Genomic DNA, 14134 nt, shown 5'->3' on the forward strand with positions numbered 1-14134 from the left:
AGCTTTTCCTTTTCTTGTTCTCCATCTTCTTTTGGGTTACCCATTTCAAGGCAAGTTTGAAAATTAGTGTTTTGTCAGGTGTTTTCTCATATTACACTATTATCTCTCCTAGTTAAGGATACCAGCGAGACTCTTGGTTTCTAAACTTCACTTTAACATCTATCAAATAGCTTTTTCTTTTGATTCTACATCTTAGAAAGAAGTATCCTAGACTTGCTGCTCTGGATGAACTTCCTTATGTATGTAATTCCCAAAATCCTCATAAAGGAATCCTGCTTGGTTTTTTGTTTGTTTCTTAACTACTGTATCAGAAAAGATCATAAAAACTCTTTGAGGGCCTCCCATGTTTCAGCTATTTTGCGTATTTTGCTGATCATTTTCATAAAATTCCTATGATATAAGCACCATTGTTCCAATTTCATAAATAATGACATTCAGGCCCAGAAGGATAGATATGTTGGCCCCGACACCCACAGCTAGAAAGTGGTAGAGCTGAGGTTTTAGACTGCTGTGACAATCCACTGCCTGCATTGGTCAGCCTATACTGACCTTTAAAAAAATAGGGGACAGCTGGATGGCTCAGTTGGTTAGGTGTTGGCTGTTGGCTCAGGTCATTATCCCAGAGTCCTGAGATCAAGCCCCACATCGGGCTCCCTTCTTAGCGGGGTCTGCTTCTCCCTCTCTCTGTGGGGTCTGCTTCTCCCTCTGTCTCTCCCCCTGTGTTCTCTGTCTCTCAAAGAAATAAATAATATCATTTTATAAAATTTCCATATTTTTGAAAGTCACCAATGTAAATGAAAATATTCTTTACCATTGATTGCTATGTTATCACTCTATTTACTTTTAGAGTTTTGCTCTTGCAAATAATACTTTTCCTTCACGTGAAATACTATGTTTATAACATTGTATTATATTTGAGGGTGGTAGATATGGAAAGGCATATACACATGACTAAGTCCTGGGAGTTGTTGCTTTAAGCCATATTGTGTGCTGAAAAGTATGCTATGTGGCATGTAGAGGCACACTGACAAATGGACCAGATTTCTATTCCTTCAACCTTCTAGAAGGGCATGCCTGGCCCCGGATAGTCAAAACCCACACATATGGTACTTGTATAGGAAACATCTACTGCACTACCTGCAGATTGGACGTGGGTGTTTTTACCTTCATGTTTCTTTATGAAAGAGATGAATTCAACAAACCTTCAGCAATGCCTACCATGTGTCATGTAGTGTGCTTCATGCAGGATATGGCAAAGAACAGATCATGGTCCCAGCACTGAAGTACCTCACAGGAAGACAAAGAATGGAATGTCATTTGTGAATTAGAAGTCTCCAGAGGGTGCATTTGCAGCACAGGAGAGGGAAAGAGGAAGAGGAGACATGGAATAGGCCTGAGGAAGAACAGAGGCAATAGGAACAGGAGTCAAGTCAGGGGACCTGTGTCCTCGTGACTATGAACATGTATGCCTGTACCTGGAAATTCTAGATTTGGGGGACTCACAGACATGAGTCCGTATTCCTGGAAGTTGATAATTTTTACCAAAACAAGAATCACATTGCCAGGCTTATATTTGTTAATTAATTTCTGCAGTTCAGTTTCCTTACAGGTGTGATTTCTGTATATCAGTCACTTTGTATCTGCAAAGCCTAGGGGAATTTCAGAACTTCTCCCACTGGGAGGACATTTCAGAAACTGAAAGATTATTAGAAAGGCCAACACGGATTAGGAAGCCAGGAGGTCAACAATACACCGGTACTAGAAGCTACTGAACGTAGGCAATGGGATGAGGGTCAGAAAATCCATATATACCACACACTTTGGTAGGCTCTGGGATTAGTGGGATCATTCAAGCTGATCCAACCGTCTTAGTACAGAAAATCATACAGGCAGATCTTAAACGCAGTGGTGTGTAAAGATTTTTCTAGATTGCTCATCAAGGAAGTGTTTTACGCACACACACACACACACACACACACACACACACACACACACACAACTAGAATTCTGGAACTCAGCTAGAATCATAGAGTGTAGGAGCCAGTCTGTCTCACTCTAAAGCCTCAAGGAATGTCTGATATCAGATCCTTTTGCTCTTTTAAAGATTTATTTATTTTAGAAAGAGAGAGGCAAGGAGCAGAGGGAGAGAGAGAATCCTAAAGCAGACTCCACACTGATCGTGGTACCCATTGTGAGGCTCAGTCCCAGGACCCCGAGATCATGACCTGAGCCAAAACCAAGAGTCAACCGGTTAACCAGCCGAGGCACCCAGGTGCCCCCAGGTCCCTTTTCATAGTAATTTATTTCAATTTAACTCAGAGCCCTTACCAGCAATTCTCCTGACTGTACATGTCTTTTGTTACCCCGTAAGATATCCTTGGAACTGAATGTTCTGCTTTATCCAAAGGGCAGGGACCGAATGGGCAGCTCCAGCTTGCAACTCCTTCAGACTAAGTATGGCAGTCATCTTAGCAGGAAATGTCTTCATGGTTACTGCCACACTTCAAGCTGTTCCTTCTTGCCTCTATATTGCAATTAATTTTCACTACGTGAGAGTTAGAATTCTCTGCACTGTGACTATGGCTGTGCTTATTTTCATTTGCACCTTAGATCTACATGTGGTTATGGCTGGGGCAGAAATCATGTCCCATTCCCTCCAGTAAGTTGGGTAATACAGGGAATGACCTTAGCTATGATAGATTCAATATGCTAATAACATAAATACCTGATATCAGTGTTCTTTTGCTGCACAACAAGTTGCCACAAATTTAGCATCTTAAGTCAACCCATATTTATCATTTCACAGTTTCTGTACGTCAGATATGTGGCATGGATATGGCAGGGATCTAGTGAGTTCTCCGCTCAGGTTGTCCCAGGGTGAAATCAATGTGTCAGTTGGGCCAGGATCTTACCTGGTAGCTCTGGAGAGGAAGCTATTTCCCAGTTCATCCAGGTGGTTGGAGGAATTTAGCTTCCATGGTGCAGGATGTTGTCGGGGTTGCTCTCAGATTCTAGAGGCTGCCTGTTTTTCTCTGCATGTGGTTCTCTCCATCTTCAAGCAAGGAGTGGTGTGTCAAATCCTTCTTGTGCTTCACATCTCTCCTGCTTGCCCTTCTGCTGCTAGCCAGAGAAAACTGTCTGCCTTTAAGAAGCTCCTGTGATTAAATCAGGCTCTTTTGGATAATCTCTCTACTTATGGTCAATTGTTTAGTAACCTTCATTATACCTGTAAGATCCCTCTAGCCATGTAACTTAAAGCAAATATGGACAAGATAATTCTTCTTATTTATGGTATCTGAGATTATGGTGGGAAATCCTGGGAGACAGTTTTAGAATGCTACCTACCACAGCCTTTAATAACCATCACTTAATTATTTACGGAAACCTTTTTTGTGACCCTGATTGTTTGAACCCTGTGACCATAACGCCCACTCTTTACTGAGTTATATCATGTCAGCATGTAGTTGTACTTCAATAAGGGAATTGTGCCTTCCCAAGTATATTATTCAGAGTTTTCCAGATGAACAGAATCAATAGGGTATAGATGTATGTATGTACATATACATACATATGTATATGTACATTCAACTCTCAGTACAGAACATCATACAGGCAGATCTTAACCCCAGTGGTCTGTGTTTATTTGTCAAGATTGTTTATAAAAGAAGTGCTCTACACACACAAATACACACGTACACACACACTTAATAAACTAGAATTCTGGAACTCAGCTAGGATCACAGAATGCTGGAGCCAGACTGTCTGACTCTAAAGCCTCAATGAATGTCTATGACATCAGGCCATTTTTCTTTTTTAAAAATGTATTTATTTGAGTGAGAGAGAGAGAGAAGGGTTGGGCAGAAGGAGCGAAAGAGAATCCTAAAGCAGACTGCCCACTGATTGTGGTGCCCATCGTGGGGCTTGATCTCAGGACCCTGAGATCATGATGTGGGCCCAAACCAAGAGTCAACTGCTTAACCAACTGAGCCACCCAGGTTCCCCCAGACCCTTCTTCATAATAATTTATTTCAATTTATCTCAGAGCCCATATCTGCAATTTCCCTGACTGTGCATATCTGTTGTTGCCCCGTAAGATAGCTTGGAACTGAATGTTCTTCCTTATCTAAAGGGCAGCTCCAGCTTGCAACTACTTGACAATAAGTATGGCAGTCTTCTTAGCAGGAAATGTCCCCATTGTTTTATACATATATATAAAAAAATGTGTGAAATTGTATATATTTTAATATGTAAATATATATTAAGATATATTTATTTTATATAATAACATTTATATAATATTTATATGACAAATATGTATATGTAATAGAAGAATATATGTAATAATATTTGTATTTATATCATATTTATATATAAATCAATAATATTGTTTTGTGTATGTGTGTGTGTGTATTTATATATACCAGTAAATTTCCTCATTGTTTTATATATATATAAAAATATATATATCAAGGTTTTATACACACACACACACACACACACACACACAGAGTACGAGAGAGAGAGATTTATTATAAGGAATTGGCTCACAAGATTATGGGGTCTAGTAATAATAACATCTATGCCAGCATGGTAAAGAGCCAGATGAGCTCTGGTGTAGTTCCAGTCCAAGTCAAAAAGCCTGAGAACCAGGAGAGGTGATGGTTTAATTTGCAGCCCTACAGCTGCTGAGATCAGGTCTCAGGAAGTTCTGATCTTTCAGTTTGAGTGTAAAGGCAGGACAAGAGCAGTGTCCCATCTCAAGCAGTCTGGCAAGAAGGGTTCCCTCTTGCTTGAGTGAAAGTCAGCCTTTTTGATTCATGTAGCCTTCAAATTAGAGAGGGCAATCTTTTCACTTCTTCCTGTGCAAATGTTAGTCTCGTCCATAAACATCTTCACAGACACACTCAGAATAATGTTTGACCTAATGTCTGGCCACCCTTTGGCTCAGTCAAGTTGACACATAAGTTTACATAATTTATATAATAAATTTACATAAATGTACACATAACACCAAGCCTCTTCACACAGTCCATGGACCAAGATTGATTTTTAAATTTCCTTTGTATCTTAGTTGAATACTCTCTTTTCATGTTTCTTAACTATAAAATCCATCTGTGAATGATTTCACATTCAGTTGCATGTTAACCAATTACCTTTAAGTTTACATGTGTGTAGGGAAAACAGATGCACAAGGAGTTTACATTCTTTACCATAAAGGGGAAGTTTGCATCAAGTCACATGCAAATTTAACAAAACCTAACATTTATGAAATATTTACCATATTTGGCAAGTCCTTTTGTAAGCTCTGTAGGTGCTTTACCTCATTTGGTCAGCACAATACCATGACACATGTGTCATTAGTCGCTCTGTTTTAATGTGAAGAAATTGAACACAGAAAGTAAGTAATCTTTCCATCATGACAGTTTGTGACAGGCCCAGGGTTGGAATCTTTGGCATCAGAACTGATGTTCCTAATTCATGTGCCTATATAATCTATCATCCAAACTAGTACCTAAAATTTATTATCCAAGCCAGAATGAGAGTACTTTTATACATTATATCTGCTCAATAGGTGTAAAACAGCAAATTTGTAGGTATGCCTAGGCATTGCTCACTCTGTTAATGAAAATTCTTTTTGTTGCAAGTATCGGAATTTTCATCTAGATTGGCTAAACCAAAAAAGAAATCCATGCTCTCAGGGCATTTGTAAGATCATTATCACTTTTGTTTCCTCTGCTAGATTATTCCTGTCAGCCTGCAAACTGGTGTTATTTGTTTTCATCTTCTTAAAAAGGATTTTATTTATTTATTCGAGAGAGACAGAGTGAAAGAGAGAGCAGGACTGAGGAGGAGAGGGAGAAGCAGGCTCCCTGCTGAGCTGGAAGCCCCACAAGAGGCTCTATCCCAAGACCCTGGGATCACAACCTGAGGGGGAGGAAGAAGCTTAACTGGCTGAGCCACAAAGGTGCCCCTATTGTTTTCATCTTAAAAACAAAACCCCAAACAAAACAAGCAAAAAACCTTCTTTTTACCTCACTCCTTCTACCACCTGCAAGACCCTTTATCCTCCTCTTGATAACAAACATCCCAGACAGAGTTTTCTACGCACACTATCTCCAATTCTTCTCCCATTCTGTCTTAATCACGTACCAATGAAGCTTATACACCTTCTATTAAACTAAAAGTGTTCTGGTCAAGATAACAGTGTCATCAGTATTTTTAGATCAAATGCTCTCCTCAGTTGACTTATCAATAATTTTGGACAGAGTTGATCACTCACACTTCCTGGAAGTACTTTCGTTCCTGGTGTGTTTTTCAGAGTTCTCTAGAGAAACAAACCAAGTTGACGCATACACACCTGGGTTCCAGGACAGTACCTTCCTGGTTGTTCTCTGACGTCCTCAGTCTCCTTGGCTGGCTCTCCTCCTTTCCTTGTGACCTTTTGACATTGACCTTCCTCAGAACTCAGTCCTTGGTCCGTATCTCTTCTCACCTACACTCATTTCCTTGGTAATCACATCCAGTTCTGCCATTACATGCCATCTACACACTCAAGGGTATAGCCAAGAACAGAAAACTCCTGTTTATACTTGACCCAAATACGTCAGTTGTAATATCTTGCATATTTTGTCTCTCTTATTCTCTCTCTCCCTCTCACTCTGACTCTCTCTTTCCCTTCCCTCTTTCTTTTTCTTTTCCTTACACATACTACATACAGATACACATACATACAATTTTTTTTCCAAAATATTTGAGAGCAAGCTGTAGATATGCCCTTCTACCCCCAAATACCTTAGAGTACCTTCATGGGAACAAGGACATCCTTTTGCATAAACACACTACAATTATCAGGTGCCTGAGTGGCTCAGTCGGTTAAATGTCTGACTTCAGCTCAGGTCATGATCCCAGAGTTCTGGAACCAAGTCCCACAGCAGGCTCCCTCTGAGCAGAGAGTCTGCTTCTCCCTCTGCCCCTCCCCTCTGCTTGTGCTCTCTTGCACATGTGCAAATAAATAAATGAAATCTTTAAAAAGCCACACAATTATCAAAATCAATAAATTAACTTTGATAACCATATTATTATATATTTCATTTACAGACCTTATTCAAATGTGGCCAGTTATCTCGATGTCATTTATATGAGTGAAATCCTATAGTATTTGTCTTTCTCTGACTTATTTCGCTTAATATAATACACTATAGCTCCCTCCCCATCATTAAAAATGGCAAGATTTCATTCTTTCTGATGACTGAGTAATATTCCATAATAGATATAAAGGAATGTTATATATATAACATTGATAACATTGATGTTCTCTGTGTGTGTGTATATATATATATATAAAATATGAATATAACATGGATAAACATAATATGAATAGAACATACATAACATGAATAAAAAAATCATAAAATACGAAAATAATACATATGTATATAAACACATCTTCTTTATCTATTCATCAGTTGATAGATATTTGGGTTCTTTCCGTGGTTTAGATACCATTGGTAATACTGCTGTGAACGTCAGGGAATTTAAGAAACAAAATTGGACATAGGAGGAAAAAAAGGAGAGGGAAGCAAACCAAGAGTCTCTCTTTTTTTTAATATTTTATTTGTTTATTTGGCAGAGAGTTAGAGAGAGAGCACAAGTTAGCAGAGCATCAGGGAGTTGGGGAGAGACAGAAGCAGGCTCTCTACTGAGGAGGGAGCCTGATGTGGGGCTCAATCCCAGGACCCTGGAATCATGACTCGAGCTGAAGGCAGCCGCTTAACCAACTGAGCCACCCGGGCACCCCAAACCATAAGTCTCTTAACAGTAGAGAACAAACTGAGGGCTGATGGAGAGATATGCATGTGGGATGGGCTAAATGAGTAATGAATATTAAGGAGGGCACTTGTTATGATGAACACTAGGTGTCATATGTAAGTGATGAATCGCTAAATTCTAGTCCCGATACCAATATTACACTATATGTTAACTAACTAGGATTTATTTTCTTTTATTTTTTTCTTTTTTTATTTTTCATTTAATTTTATTTTGTCTGTGTTCCAAGATCCATTGTATATGTACCACACCCAGTGTTCCATATAATATGTACCTTCGTTAATACCCAAACTTTGAAAAAAAACCAATGTCATTTATAGAAAATTTTATAAATTTTATAGTTTGTCCACTCTTCTCTCCAGTCTGGTATCACACATTGTATTTAGTTGTTATTTCACTTATTTTTTTTCACTCTGGAACAAGTTCTCAAACTTGCTGTCTTACACAACCATGACAGTTTTGAGACTTTGAGCCTAAATTTGATCTCTGGGTTAAGGTTGTATTCATCAGATTATTCCAACATAAATTTAGTATTTTCCCTTTGTGCACTTAAATATTTTGTGTGGAGATGTTTGGAGGCTATGGAAATAGCCCGTTCTATTATCCATTGATGATTCATCACTGAATCCATTAACACATGACATTGAAAAATTATGTATCCAACTTTATCATTTTTCCCCATTTACTAGTAAGGGTTCTTCTGCAATGAAGAGCTTTTCTCTCGCCCTCATTTATTAATTATTCATGTCTTCATTTGTTTCAGTATGGGTTCATGAATATATATTTTATTCACTTTGTAATTACTCATTACCATCACAATTTATTTTGATGCTTGAATTTGCCCAGATTTGGTCACTGGAAGCCCCTTGACTTCTGTTCCTATGTCCTTTGGTGTGTGTACATTTTTCTTTGAAACCTTTTCTGATGCAGCAAGATGTTCCAGACTCTTTTTGTACTTTGGCTGTTCCGTCCCTGGAATCAGCCTTTTTCCCAAGGAGCCCTGGTCTCTTATAGTATAGAAGGGTACTTTGACTGGAGCATGTGCTTTTAAACATCATTCTCTATTGGCACTTTGACTTGACAATCCCCTACATTTCCTTTAACTCATTACCTAGTATGTGGAATTGGTATAAAAATAGGATATTTGTTATAAGTATGTGGCAAGGTATAAACAAAGTAAAGAAAGCATTTAGTGTAAGGCTTGGAACACAGGTAATGTTTTAAAATGAGACAATTTGAGCAACACAGTATGTAATAATAATAATGGATTATGACCCAATGAGTAAGAATCTATAAGTACACTTGAAAACAAGTGGTAGCAATTTTTATCATTACATTTTTTACTATCAAATACTTCTGAATGTTGATAAGATCCACCTCTGGGGAAAACCTCAGGATTATAACATTTGTCTTATCAAGTCAAGGCCAGCCAGCTCCAGCATTGCAGAGCCTACAAGAATAGAAACATGAAGAATGATTGTAGAAGCAGGCTTCAGGACTTGTTAACTAACAGACTTCAATATTGGAGACAAACAACATGAAGTGAAGTTTGGCAGTTGCTCCTACAACTCCTGCTACCAGAACCCAGTATTTTCCTTATCATGACCCTAATAATACTGTAGTGTAAATAGACAGTTATTTGTATGCTCATTCACTAGACTGTGAACTGACAGATGTAACTTGTTTATGACTTACTCTTGACACCCAGAGCAGTGTCACTTAGTATAGGAGACATTTAATAAGTATGTGCTGATGGCCACAGTCACCATACTGTGGAAAAAACCAAGAAGCCTTTCAACGGATGAATGGATAAAGAAGACGTGGTCCATATATGCTATGGAGTATTATGCCTCCATCAGAAAGGATGAATACCCAACTTTTATATCAACATGGACGGGACTGGAAGAGATTATACAGAGTGAAATAAGTCAAGCAGAGAGAGTCAATTATCATATGATTTAGCTTATTTGTGGAGCTTAAGGAATAACTTGGAGGACATAGGAAGATGGAGAGGAGAAGAGAGTTGGGGGAAACTGGAGGTGGAGATGAACCATGAGAGAATCTGGACTCTGAAAAACAATCCGAGGGTTTTGGAGGGGAGGGGGTAGGAGGTTGGGTGAGCCTGGTTGTGGGTATTGTGGAGGGTATGTATTGCATGGAGCACTGGGGTGTGGTGCATAAACAATGAATTTTGGGGGCTGGAGGTGGGGGGAGAGCCTGCTGGTGGGTATTATGGAGGGCACGTATTGCATGGAGCACTGGGTGTGGTGCATAAACAATGAATTCTGTTACACTGAAAATAAATTAAATTTAAAAATTAAAAAAAAAACAAGGAATTTTGGAACACTGAAAATAAATGAAAAAAATAAATAGATATTTTTAAAAAGTAAGTGTGTGCTGAATGAATGAAAGAATGAATGAATGAAAGTGTTGAGCAGTTTCAAATATCTCGTTAGCATAACTAACAAGAGAAAGAAATTAAGGCTGACAAAAGTAGAGAAGCATCCCCAAAGTCATACACTTGTAAGAGATAAGAGTTTGAATTCCATCCTAGTCTGACTCTAGAAGCCTGAAGCCTTAGTTGTATTGCCTCCTTGGATGATGGGCCTTCACGGAAGAGAAGTCTGCCCAGTTTCCATGTTTCCCAGAGTTCAAGTGGAAGCCCCGTTTGGACCAGACTCTGTGTCCCAGACTGTTCAAGGATCAGTTATTTCAACAAATCTTTATGGGTCACTTATTATAAGTCTTTCCGGCTTTGGGGATATAGCTGAGAGCACAACAGTCAGATTCCCTGCTCCCATTAATATTTCGTTCTAGTGTGAGGAGATATACAATGAACAAAAGGACTCATTAAATTTTAAATGGTGGAGTATTAAAGCTTGGTTAACAAATGGAGAATCATCCAACATCTGTGTGTACAGAAGGAAGAGTGAATGTGGAGGTGAAAGAGAGCTTGCTGGGTTCAGGGCACTTGGAGTAGTTTGTAATAGCTGGAGGTTGAGTGGAATATAGGCTGGGGTTCAAGTGGGAAATTAGAAAGTAGGATCCACAAGAAGATGAGTCACTTAACTTCTTAGGTACTAAGTGTTTTTGACAAGAAAAGATGGATTTACACATCTGAGAAAATGTGTGGCAAATGTCTAAAGCTCAAATCTAAAAACGCTAATGTTCTTTTCTGTTATTGAACAGTAATGACAATAATTATAGCTGCTGTTTTTGAGTTTGCTATTTATTAGACACTGTGCTAGTTTCTTTACGTGTTTATTTATTCCTCCGTAATGAAGAGTAGTGGGGATTTTTATAGTTTACAATGTTGGGTAGCAGTAGATGGCAAGTATCAGGATTAATCCCAGATCTGTCTAATTTCAAAGAGCTTATTATTTTGTCTAAATATTCTCTTTTCTTTTTTCTAAAAGTGGCTGGCATTCAGGGAAGAGGTGGCAACCAAGATGAACTGAGTGTTACACAACATATAAAATGGGGGGAGCTGAGTGGCACAGTCAGATAAGCATTTGAGTCTTGGTTTTGGCTCAGGCTGTGATCTCAGAGCCATGAGATGGAGCCCCACCTCTGCACTCAGCACAGAGTCTGCTATCTTTCTCCCTCACCCTTGCCCCTCCCCACACTGTACTCTCTCTCTCTCTCTACACTAGATAAATAAATCCTTGGAAAAAAATGACATTTATAAACTTAAATAACAAAGCATTTCCAGAGTATTTAGTAAAAGGGAAATCAGTTAAATTTATTATTTATATTTCATTCTTAATTTTTAAACTTTTATAGTTTTTATTTCATTGAACTAAATTTTTTGTCCTTCAGAATTTTTATTTATAATAATTTCTACTCAACTTAGAGAAGTTAAACTTATGTTTAAAGTTGAACTTAAGACATGTGATGATGTCATGTGCCATTACCATTAATAAAGAGAAGTCCTTCCTGAACCCATCTTCCCCAATATGGTGACCCTTGAGAGATGCAGACAGTGTGCTAGTGAGAACCCAGGCATAAATGGATGTATATGCTGGTGGTTTTAGAATATGAACATGAATGTTTAGGTGCTCCTCCCTTTAAAATATGAGCTTAACCCCTCCCCCTTGAGTGTGAGATGGACTTAGTGACTTGCTTCTAAGAAATAAAATGAAGTGGAAGTGATCTTGTGCAAATTTAGAGACAAGCTCCTTCCTCTCTTAGGTCTAAAGGAAGCTGAGAGAAGTTAGTTGCCATATCATGAGGATAAACTGCCCAGTAGAGAGGCTCACGTGGTATGAAATCAAAGCCTCCTTCCAATAGCCTTGTGAGACCGTCATCTGTCATCTTATAAGTGGACTATCCAGCCCCAGTCAGGTTTTCAAATGACTGCAGGTCTGACCGACTTCTTGAAAGAAACATCATGAGACACACTGAACCACCAGAAACCACCTACTACACCATTCCTACATTTGACCTGCCAAAACTGTGTACATAACAAATGTTCACTGTGTTAAGTTGCCACATTTTGGATGTAATTTTCTATATAGCAGAGATAATTACTATAGTGTGTATTCATTGATGAATAAGAGAACAGTGTAAAGTAGGTTTTTAAACTCGATAATACTCAACTGGTGAAAATCTATCATCTTGACCCAAGAACTATCACTGCATTGTTGCAGAGAGATGCTATGATAAAATGGTTTCTTTCTTCTTCCTGCCACTTTCTAGTTTTTATGTCACAGGCATGTCAGGGCTTGTCCTACCACTTAGCATAACTGCCTAGAATGTCTGTGATGACGTTTGAGTTCAGTCTCAGTAAGATAGAGATTGTTAGTAAAGAAGGCTGGTAGCCTGTCTGTGGAGAAGCCCCACACAGTGAAGTTTGCACAGTACAGCCTGTGTTTAATTTGTTCTTTGTCCTAAAGGGTCAGAAACTATTTTATCAAAATATTTAGAACTCATAGACTAAATTGACAGACTTTGAGCTATACAAATTGGGCTATACAAAGTAAATTCATACAATACTAATGTATAAATCAGAAATCTTCACTAAATTTACTATGTGTAGAATGGAATTCTCATGCTCTCATCCAGAGTTCCTTCTTTCCCTGAATTATAATGTGGTGGCCATATTAGCAAATCAGAAGACGGTTCAGTTAAGCTTGCAATTAGTGCCCAAAGTGGTGAGTCTCAAGGTATATTCTTCCCAAGCCACCAAAAGTCTTGATAAACTATTACTTCCTCACCACCTGTTGATTTAATTAGTTTTATTCTCTGGGGTATCTTATTACCAAGTCCTTAAGAGGTTTCTCACCATTGTCTTCACACATTACTGGAGTTGGACTCCCTTTCATAGTCTTCTTTAGGTGGTGGTAGTTTGGCAAGATTTTCATCAGGAAATCCAGCTGTAGTATCTGGAGTTGTGGTTGCACGGTATGCATACCACAAAGGCAGTCTGAACAATCGATCACTGTTTTCTCAGGGATGACCTCAGTTGTATTCAGGTTGCAACAAACTGAAGTGACCCAAACACTTGTAAATATTATATTTCTGTCCAAATATGCTTTTGATACAATGACATTATTATCTCCCATTTTAATGGCTTGGGAATAGCAGACAATTTCAAACACATTGTTGGTGCCAGTGATCATAGGTTTCAGTTATGGATCTTCAGCATTAGGGGTGATAATATCAGGGTGAGCATTTATGATAAGCACCTGTTCTTCTATTAGGTTACCTTCACCAATCACTACTGGCCTGGCTTCTGCAGTAATTTGTGCTTTAGTATGGATCGCTGTCATGGATCCTATAGTTACATCACCCCACATTTCATTTTCTACACACACAACTGCTCCAGGAGCAATCTTTACACTCTTTTGAGACTTCTCCACCATGATTTGGTCCCTGTCACTCACAGAATTAATTTTTAAAAATATTTACCATAGCATCTAATGCATGTTTTATATTTTTAGTACTGATATAAAATTTCCTTTAAATTGAGTTTGAATAAATGAAAACATTATAAAATATGTGAATTTTAAGTATATCTTGTAAATCTTTAAGTTATATCACATGCATAACTGAGGGGCTGTTATAAACACTGTGCTAAGTCAGGCTTTATAATGAGAATTTTGCTAGATAGCTGGTAGGGCTGCTAAAATTTTTTCTGTTAATGAGATTTTCCCAGAAAGCCTCACAGTAACCAAAAAGTTTGCCTGAAAGCTAATCTCAAAGGTCATAGAAATTATAACTACAGGGGCACCTGGGTGACTCAGTGGGTTAAAGCCTCTGCCTTCGGCTCAGGTCATGATCTCAGGGTCCTGGGATCGAGCCCCAC

General features: G+C 38.5%; 1 pseudogene; it reads right to left on the reverse strand.

Moving 5' to 3' along the window:
- Window positions 1-9224: 9224 nt before the first annotated feature.
- On the reverse strand, window positions 9225-13694 carry LOC116582249 (annotated as a pseudogene).
- Window positions 13695-14134: the final 440 nt, after the last annotated feature.

This window comes from Mustela erminea, chromosome X (assembly GCF_009829155.1).
Source record: "Mustela erminea isolate mMusErm1 chromosome X, mMusErm1.Pri, whole genome shotgun sequence".
Lineage (NCBI taxonomy): Eukaryota > Metazoa > Chordata > Mammalia > Carnivora > Mustelidae > Mustela > Mustela erminea.